Source organism: Neofelis nebulosa, chromosome 9, assembly GCF_028018385.1.
Source record: "Neofelis nebulosa isolate mNeoNeb1 chromosome 9, mNeoNeb1.pri, whole genome shotgun sequence".
Lineage (NCBI taxonomy): Eukaryota > Metazoa > Chordata > Mammalia > Carnivora > Felidae > Neofelis > Neofelis nebulosa.
Genome location: NC_080790.1, coordinates 7,460,992 through 7,470,988, shown reverse-complemented (window position 1 = coordinate 7,470,988; position 9,997 = coordinate 7,460,992). Strand labels below are relative to the sequence as shown.

General features: G+C 50.3%; 1 long non-coding RNA gene across 5 annotated transcripts in view; it reads right to left on the bottom strand.

The window, feature by feature from the left end:
• Positions 1-232: 232 nt before the first annotated feature.
• Positions 233-9,997, bottom strand: part of LOC131484343 (uncharacterized) — a 12,510-nt gene continuing 2,745 nt past the window's right edge. For 2 of the 5 annotated variants that reach the window (XR_009248177.1, XR_009248176.1), the window contains exons 2-5: positions 6,238-8,486; positions 5,585-5,677; positions 1,365-1,562; positions 236-458 (exon numbers count right to left, since the gene is read on the bottom strand). This is a non-coding gene — a long non-coding RNA (uncharacterized LOC131484343). Of the gene's footprint in view, positions 459-1,364; positions 1,563-4,046; positions 5,012-5,584; positions 6,201-6,237; positions 9,758-9,997 lie in introns of those variants that run through there. The other 3 variants (XR_009248174.1, XR_009248175.1, XR_009248178.1) reach the window with 3 other exon arrangements.

Genomic DNA, 9,997 nt, shown 5'->3' with positions numbered 1-9,997 from the left:
CCCGACGCGCGGCTCGAACTCACGCGCTGCGAGATCATGACCTGAGCCGAGGTCGGACGCTCAGCCGACTGAGCCGCCCAGGCGCCCCCTGAGACACTTTCTCCATATCCTTGTTAACTGCCTGGCATCTCTCTTCTTTCCTCTTGGGCTCCAGGTCTGGACAAGGGTCTCGGGTGGGGGTGTGGGATACAGGCGGAGCTCTGGCCACCCGCCCAGGCAGCCAGCACCAAGAGAGGAGCAGCCAAAGCAGGACTCTCTCCCTGGCCTGGCCCGCCGCCCTCGTCCCCTGCTCACGGCAGCTCTTGGCCTCGGGAACTGCCAATCCCTGGACACCAAGGCCACTTCTAGCAACAGAGCTGGCGGGGGTGGGGGGGCAGGGGGGGGGCTCCCGTCAGTGCAGCAGGTGACTCTTGATCTTGGAGTTGCGGGTTCAGGCCCCATGTTGGGTGCAGAGATTACTGAAACAAAATCTTACAACAAGACAAAAACAAAAAAACCCCACCAGAGATGGGTCTGGGGGGCGGCAAAACGTCCCCATGTGGTACCCCAACAAAACCCAGAAGGCTAAAGAAAGGCTCTCCTGAGCTCGGCCAGGACCAAAGTACTGACTCGGCGATTTGCTCCTGAGGCTGAAAAACACTGTGACTGACCGTCAGGCAGGGAGAGCCTCTCTGCCCCTCCTCACCCCACCTCGCCCCCTCCCCCCCCAGACCCCCTCCCCCCCCCCCCCAAGTTCTGCAGCCTGTAGCCAGAGGCACGTGAGCGGCTCGCTGAGTGCTGGGTTTGGGTACTACGACCACGGTGGTGTGGCTGGCACTGTTCCAATCGGGCAGAGTCTGATGGCCCGGTGACCATGGAACGGGCACGTAACTCTCTTCTGCACTTGGCCGCTCGAGGTGGGCACGAGGGTGCCGGGTCGTGCGCACTGAAGATGGGCTGGGGTCTTTCCAGGGCCTGGAAGATGCCGACCCAGCCTGGGTCGCGGAGAGAGGCGCCTCAGAGGACAAGGGCACGTGCTTTGTACGTGTCACCAAAGTTGTCTGTGCTACTGTCTACTGGTCTGCTAGTTGGGGTGGCCCGCTGGTGGTGGAGGGCACAGCCAGGGACCACGACACCTGGCCTTAGCATTAGGACGGGTGTTAGGGGAGCAGGGGCTTTGCACGGAGACTGCCGGAGGCTCTGGCCCTGATGAGCTGTGCGACTGTGGGTAAGCGTCTTGGGCTCTCTGAGCCTCAGTGCCCTGCCTGTCAAGTGGGGGGACTACAGGATCTACCCCATAATGCTGCCAAGGGTCAAACCATCAGAACCTTGCAGGATGTGGGGGCACCGGAGCCCTCAATAAATGATACATCTGAAATCCTTACCGCGGGACCTTGGGTGAGTCACTTTTCCTTCTTCAGGACTCTGTTCGGAGCGTGTGCTTCCCAGGATCCTTCCGGGGCCGACTCTACAGCTGTGTGCCCATCCTCCCCGCGCCCGTCTAGAACACAGCGCCGGCATGGGACCGCGAGGGCCACGCTCCAAGTGGCAGAATGACGTGGGCACTGGGAGGACTCGATGAGCTGGGGTGGAGAGAAGCCTTTCTGTACTTGAGGATTTCATTTTGTCCAAATGCAGGATTTTAAAAAGAATTTTGCTTTATTTATTTCGTTAGTTAGTTATGAGAAAGAGAGTGTGTGTGTGAGCAGGGGAGGAGCAGAGGGAAAGAGGGAGAGAGAGAATCTCAAGCAGGCTCCACTCTCAGCGCAGAGCCCCAGGTGGGGCTTGATCCCATGACCTGAGCCGAAATCAAGAGCTGGACACTTAGCCGACTGAGCCATCCCGGCGCCCCCAAACACAGGATTCTATTTAAAAATCAGGTTGCGGTTTTCTCCACTAGAGAAGTAAGCTAAGTGTCCATGAGGTCACTGGCTCTCATTTCTCTGCCCTCACCCCCCAAGCTTCCAAATGTTCCATGCTTTCCACGTCTCCGGGCCTTCACCCCTGCTTCTGGACACTCACCTTCTGCCCCTCTTTTAAAACCCCACTCCGGGAGCACCTGCGGGGCTCAGTGGGTTAAGCATCTGATTTCGGCTCAGGTCGTGATCTCACAGTTGGTGGGTTCGAGCCCCCCATCGGGCTCTGTGCTGACAGCTCGGAGCCTGGAGCCTGTTTCGGATTCTGTGTCTCCCTCTCTCTCCCTGCCCCTCCTCCTCTTCTCTCTCTCTCTCTCAAAAATAAAAATAAACATTAAAAAACAAAATTTAAAACCCCACTCTGGTGTTTTCTCTGTGACGCTCTCCTGAGCTCTCTCAGACTTATTCACTTCTGTTACCTCTCCGTCCTCTCTGTTTTGTGCCTGTTCTTTCCCGTGTCTCCCTTTACCTTGATTATTTATTTAACACAGCTGTCTCTTCCCGAGGTCTGGAGGGTAGGGATTATGGATCACTTATTTGTTTAGTCCCCAAATTTATCGCGATGCGTCTTACAAATATTTGTAGAGTTAATCACATTGAATACACGTGGGGCATACGCTTGTTCGAGCAGATTGAGTTTCTTCTCTGATGATTTCCTTTTGGTATAATAAGTTTGTTTTCAGTTTAAGGAATCGAAGCATAATTGGATATGTATTCGTATATGGATTAAAATGACTTTGATATATTCCCAGTGTTGAGGTTTGCAGAACTGGAAAGCAGAAAAAAAAAAAAAGATTTGTCCCCTTATTTGTGTCTGAATGAGAGAAAGAATGAGGGGAGGGGAATGCCTTCAACATTTCATCTGTGACGGAAAAAAAACAGTACAAGTAGAAAAATAATGACTTGCAGATCTAACTTCTGGTTCCTACGAAAGAAGGAATGTGAAAACTGGGAAGGCTGGTTTGTCCACAAGAACCTTTTACTTTGGATTGCATAGCTCACCTCGCCCACCCAAGGCCTCTGGTGAGAACGCAGTTCGGTATGAAGGCAGAAATAAGTTAAATAAAGATCACAGGTGGTTAATATTAACTTTTTCTCTCATGAATACACTGTCATCCGGAACAAATGGGTGACAACTCACATGTCTTTCAACTAAACTAGGAATTGGCAAACTTTCTGGGACAGGCCAGGTGGTAAATATATTTATTATTTAAAAAAAAATTATTTTGTGTTTATTCATTTTTGAAAGACAGAGAGAGACAGACAGAGCACAAGCAGGGGTGGGGCGGAGAGAGGGAGACACAGAATCCGAAGCAGGCTCCAGGCTCCGAGCTGTCAGCGCAGAGCCCGATGCAGGGCTCGAACTCACAGACCGTGAGATCATGACCTGAGCCGAAGTTGGACGCTTAACCGACTGAGCCACCCAGGCGCCCCCCCGGGTGTTGCCATTTTAACACAGAATCAAATGAGTGGAAACAAGCAAACCTCTCGAGTCTGAATGGCGGCTTTTTTTTTTTTTTCAGTCTGCCTTAAGCGTTTATTTTTTTTTTCAATATATGAAATTTATTGTCAAATTGGTTTCCATACAACACCCAGCGCTCATCCCAAAAGGTGCCCTCCTCAATACCCATCACCCAGCCTCCCCTCCCTCCCACCCCCCGTCAACCCTCAGTTTGTTCTCAGTTTTTAAGAGTCTCTTATGCTTTGGCTCTCTCCCTCTCTAACCTCTTTTTCTTTTTCCTTCCCCTCCCCCATGGGTTTCTGTTACGTTTCTCAGGATCCACATAAGAGTGAAAACATATGGTATCTGTCTTTCTCTGTAGGACTTATTTCACTTAGCATCACACTCTCCAGTTCCGTCCACGTTGCTACAAAGGGCCAGATTTCATTCTTTCTCATTGCCGCGTAGTACTCCATTGTGTATCTAAACCACAATTTCTTTATCCATTCATCAGTTGATGGACATCTAGGCTCTTTCCATAATTTGGCTATTGTTGAGAGCACTGCTATAAACATTGGGGTACAAGTGCCCCTATGCATCAGCACTCCTGTATCCCTTGGGTCAATTCCTAGCAGTGTTATTGCTGGGTCATAGGGTGGGTCTATTTTTAATTTTCTGAGGAACCTCCACACTGCTTTCCAGAGCGGCTGCACCAGTTTCCCACCAACAGTGCAAGAGGGTTCCCGTGTCTCCACATCCTCTCCAGCATCTATAGTCTCCTGATCTGTTCATTTTGGCCACTCTGACCGGGGTGAGGTGATATCTGAGTGTGGTTTTGATTTGTATTTCCCTGATGAGGAGCGACGTTGAGCATCTTTTCATGTGCCTGTGGGCCATCCGGATGTCTTCTTTAGAGAAGTGTCTTGAATGGTGGCTTCTGATCCAGAAGGACGGCTGGCCTCTAGCCAGGGCAGAGCTCACTTCCTGCTGTCGCTGACCCCTTCCTTGCCCAGCCCCCCACTATCTTCCAGGTCTGTTTGCCCAGAAGGGAGCCTGCGGGCTGTGTTGATCTACTGCAGGGTGGGGAGGGCACAAAACTATGCAGAACCTTGGGGCCGGCAGCGTGGCTGAGAAAGTCCCATACGGCCTGACTGGAAGTGTTGACTTTTAATCAATGTAGGACAGTAAATTTGCTTTTGGTATCACTCAGGAGATTTTTCGCGGCTTCCTGTATTAGCCGGGGTTCTCCGGAGAAGCAGAACCCATAGGATATATAGAGTGACGTATATGTAAGAGGAAGCTTATTACAGGAGTTGTTTACATGATGGCAGAGGTTGAGAAGGCCCACCATCTCTCGTCTGCAAGCTGGAGATCCCGGAAAGTGGTGGCACAATTCAGTCCGAGTCCGAAAGGCTTGAGAATGGAGAGCGCCAACGTCCAAGGGCAGGAGAAGATGGGGTCCCCAAGCTGAGAGTGAGAACTCACCCTTCCTCCTTTCTGTTCTGATCAGAACCTTCGGCCACACAGGTGAAGACATCTCTTTACCTGATCTGCCGATTCAAATGCTAATGTCTTCTGGAAACACTCTCCCAGACGCTCCCAGAAATGATGTTTCACCAGCTGTTTGGGCATCCCTTAGCTCCGTGAAGTTGGTACATAGAACCAACCATCACAACTACCATTAAAGTAACGTTTACCAAAAGAAAAGTAAGATCAAAGTTAAAAAAAAAAATCGTGGTTTCTAAGAATATATTTAAGAATACACATGAGGGGCGCCTGGGTGGCTCAGTTGGTTGAGAGACCAACTTCGGCACAGGTCATGATCTCATGGTTTGTGAGTTCAAGCCCCGCGTCGGACTCTGTGCTGACAGCTCAGAGCCTGGAGCCTGTTTCTGATTCTGTGTCTCCCTCTCTCTCTGCCCCTCCCTCACTCATGCTCTGTCTCTCCCTGTCTCAGAAATAAATAAACATAAAAAAAAAAAAAAAAAAAAAAAAAAAAGAATACACATGAGAATATATTTAAGCCCTGTTATCAAACTTATTTATGTTTAACAACCCCAATGAGATAGAGTAGAGTGGTCTTTGGAAACTGCAAGCCTGACTACACTTCCCTCCAGAGCCCCACATGTAGTTCACAGAATCAAGTGTAAACTTCTTCGCCGCGGAGTGCAGCGAGGCTGGGTTATGCCACAGTGAGAAACTCCCCCCAAGGACAACTGGCTTTTAACAGCAAATATTTAGTTCTTACCTAGGCTCCGTGTCGATCACACGTTAGCCAGGGGATCTGTTCAGTGACAGGACCCCTGGGACAGAGCTGCTGCCATCTTGAACGTTGCCATCACTGTGGCACAGAGGAAGACCATTTGAGAACTTTCTGCAGAACTGATGGCCGAAGTCCAGAAGCGACGCATTCCATTTTGCTCACGAGTCATTGGCTGGAGATTCCAAGATGGACCACCCCATTCCAAGATGGAAAGTGCATTCCTACCATAGACCCAGGAGGACAGGCTTGCTATCAGACAGAGCATTCTAGATCTACCATAGCCCTCCGGTTTCGCTTCCCATCTGTGACAGGTCTGGTTTGTAAGAACACAGTTAGGAATTTGTGCTTTGATAGTGTGTGTATGTGGGGGGGGGGGGGGCAACTAGGAGAAATTCTCTGGCCAAAGAGGGTCACAAGGTTAGTTTAAAACGAGAACATTACCCAGGCGCCTGGGTGGCTCAGTCGGTTAAGCATCTGACTCAAGGCATGAGCTCACAGTTTGTGAGTTCGAGTCCCACTTTGGGTGAGCTCCACTTTTCTCTCTCTGCCCCTTGTAGGATTCTCTCTCTTTTTCTCTGTGCCCCTCGATCACTTTCTCTCTCTGTCTCAAAAAAAAAAAAAAAAAAAGAGAACATTACCTTGACTACTCATCTGCTTAAACTTCTGGGTTAGTAATGTCAGAGGAATGGGTGGGACCGTAGCCAGCATCAGGAAGCAAGAATTCCTGTCCCCTTCAAGGGTCATTCTAGCTGGACTAAGAATCAATAGCAGGAGGAAAGCAGATTTAATAGCATACGTACAGAGAATCCACACAGACGTGGAAATTCCAAAGACAGGCAAAATGAGGCACGTATGCCATTCTGAACTAAGGAGAAGGGGGTAGGGGTCTCAGACTCCAAAGGGAAAGAATGTAATTCATAGGAAGATGAAAAGGAGTACATGTTTGGAAAGCCAACATTTGCCCTGCCATACAGATGGGTCACTCAAGATAAAACTTATCTCTGGTAATAACCCTTATTTCTGGAAAGATCCTCTGATTTAGATTCTTTTATGTAGTTGAAAGAGGGGCAAACGTTTCTCTTGAGCCTGTAGGGTCTCAATTGCCTTCAGCTCAAAATAATCCCCATGCCAATGTGGCTCATCTTGAGACATGCTGCCCTCGGGCCTCTGCTAGTCCACACTGTACCTTCCTTGGGGGGGAGGGGACACAGCCCTGATGCACAGGGGACAGCTGGGTGCGTGGAGGATGGCTGAACGGCAGCCTCTTCCGGCTCCTGGGTCAGGCGCTTTTGTTCAGTAAATAATCTGTACAATCCTACGTGTGGGGTGACCAACTCACGGGTCGAAAGTCCCACAACCCAGGAATATGCTCGGTCCTGGGCAAACAGAGACGGTTGGTCACCCGTACCTACACGGTAACTCTGGGTACCAGGGTGGTCATTCCTTACACGGAGGTCAGTTTGTCTATTCTGCTGATTTTCTCGATATTTGGTTGGAGCCAGCATAACAAAAAGACCACGGGGACTCGACGGACTTGGGTTCGAGTCCCACCGTTGCGACTTCCTAGCTTCAAGACCTTAGGCAAGTCCACTGCCCCTCTGAGCCTCGGCTTTGCCGTCCAGAAAACGGAGGAAGGAGGTTGCGGAGAGGCTCCTTTAAGGAACCAAGGTCTGTAAAGGGACCAGGAAGTGCCAGCTGTGCCCCCTGGGTGATGGTTGATTGAATTCCACAGGACGGGAGGTCCTTCCCAGCAGGAGGACCTGTGCAAATAATTCCCGGGCCCGGACTTCAATACCACGTACAAGTTAAAACACTGTGAATGAAAGGGCCGAGCAAACTTAATATTTAACCCGAGCTTTAACTGGAGACTTCTGTTCCTTTCGCTGCTGAGTTCACTGGAAAATTCTCAGGCCTCCCAGGAGAAGCAGGAATGGACGCATCTTCCCAGCTCTCTGGGGCCACGGGCTGGTTCTGTGCAGAGGGGACCAGCCTGACAGCAGTTTCCACACTGCAGAGTCGCCGTTCCTTGTGGGGATGTTTGAACTTAAAGCTGGACATTTCATGGTTTCGTGGGTTGTTTTTTTTTAATTTTTTAATGTTTATTTTTGAGAGACAGAGTGCGAGCTGGGGAGGGACAGAGAGAGAGAGGGAGACACAGCATCCCAAGCAGGCTCCAGGCTCTGAGCTGTCAGCACAGAGCCCGACGTGGGCCTGGAACCCACAAGTCCACATCTGCACAGGCTTCCCTGTCCGCACCCCACCGCCGTCCTCCCCCCTCTCCCCACCCCTGCCACACAACTTCCTCAGGATGGAAAATAACTCTAATGAAGCCTAGAGTCAAGTGCGGGCCAGGTGTGGGTGCCTGAACCTGGAGTAGCCCAGCTCTAGCGGGCCCATCGGTAACTACCACACCCCAACCAGAGCTCCCCATTCCAGGTAAAAACTCACCGGGAAGAGAGTGTTTCTTACACGGCAGCAGAGCTCTACGCCAGGGACCCCATCCGTTTTTCCTTACGCGTGAACTGGGTGAGGCCGGAGGACGATGCCTTGTCCACACGAAGACCTTCCACCAGTCTTCTGGCTCGTCCCCCTACTTCTCGCTCCCAGCTGCGTTCACATCTGCTGACAGAGTCCCAGGGCCTCACTGTCAGACACTGACTCCCGTTTCCTCTGCAAGCCCCGACATACCGTAGGCTATAATTTCTCTTCCTGTTCCATCCGGAAACTCTCTACGATCAGCTGTCCATCTTTGAGAAAGGTGCTGAGATGTTCTCTGTGATTTTCTCTCCCTTTACAATTCCTTCCCCATCCTTTTTTCTTTTTCACTTCAATATCTTGATTGCAGGGGGGAGGTCTCCAGTAATAAGAGAAGCAAAAGATGCCCGACCTGCCATTTTGAACCAGAAGTCCATAGATCTCTCTTCAAGCAATGAGAACAGGTCACCCAATGGAAAGCCTGCACCTTTTTTTTTTTTATTATTATTTTTTTTAATGTTTATTTGAGACAGAGACACAGCATGAGCAGGGGAGGGGCAGAGAGAGAAGGAGACACAGACTGTGAAGCAGGCTCCAGGCTCTGAGCTGTCAGCACAGAGCCCGACGCAGGGCTCGAACCCACGAACCATGAGATCACGACCTGAGCCAAAGTCAGACGCCTGACTGAGCCACTCAGGTGCCCCAAGATTTCTGAGTAAGCACTGCAAGAGAGTTCTGTAACTCATTAATTAGCCTTAATGAAGAGCGTTGCCTCTTCCTTTCTCCCCACCCCTCTCACTGGTGAAACCGTGAGACCAAATGCAAAAGCTTGGACGCTTTGCAAGAAGACAATAGCAATTATATGAGATACTGCCCTCCAAACGTTATCAGCAATAATTGATAGCATCGTGGCTCTCTCAAGTTACTAAGCATTGAAAATGGAAACACGGCTGGCCTGTGTTTCAAATGCTGCATCATTTTTTGTCTGACCATAAATACTTCCTGTATGTTCCTAATAACCAGACCCTACACGGTATATCTTTCCTACATAACCGCTGGTGATGCATCGGGAATGGTGGACGATTGTGGAGGTCCCTGCTGCCTCCCGAGCAGGGAGAGGAGATCTGGAGAGTCCTTGAAGCAGGGCACTTGACTTGGGCTTTAAAAGGGGGGGTGGTCCAAGGGAGTTATTGTTCCCCAAGAGTTAAGCAGAGACTCCCAAGCGGGGCCTCGTCTTCCACCCCCCTCAACAGCCACCACCACTGCATAAAGAAGTCCTTTAGGTGAAGAGGTGTGGCCACGATGCTTCCTAAAGAAGGATTAGACCCCATTCCCAATGTCCCAACATTCCCGGGATTTTGCCAACCCCTTGGGACAAAGAGCTTCTTGTTTCTTTCTAGAGATGATCTTAGGAGGTGTTAGTCATGTGGGAAAGCTTAGGTTGTTTGCTTATTAGGGGAAACTTCTAAAAAAAATCGATCTGGGTTTTTAGCATATTTGATAGAAGCCAGCTCTCCAAATGTAGCTGATTTTAAATGGATTCTCAAGTGGAAAGAACACAGGCTTTGGCGCGACTGTTACTGAAGCCAAGTGAGCTAGACAAGTCTGGGGAAACAATATTGGAATCAAGAGAAGTCAGAGAGACATCAGTTGCCCTGGGAGGTGAACACAGGAGCTCTGGATGTATTTTTTTTTTTTTAATTTTTTTTTCAACGTTTTTTATTTATTTTTTTTGGGACAGAGAGAGACAGAGCATGAACGGGGGAGGGGCAGAGAGAGAGGGAGACACAGAATCGGAAACAGGCTCCAGGCTCCGAGCCATCAGCCCAGAGCCTGACGCGGGGCTCGAACTCACGGACCGCGAGATCGTGACCTGGCTGAAGTCGGACGCTCAACGGACTGCGCCACCCAGGCGCCCCTCTG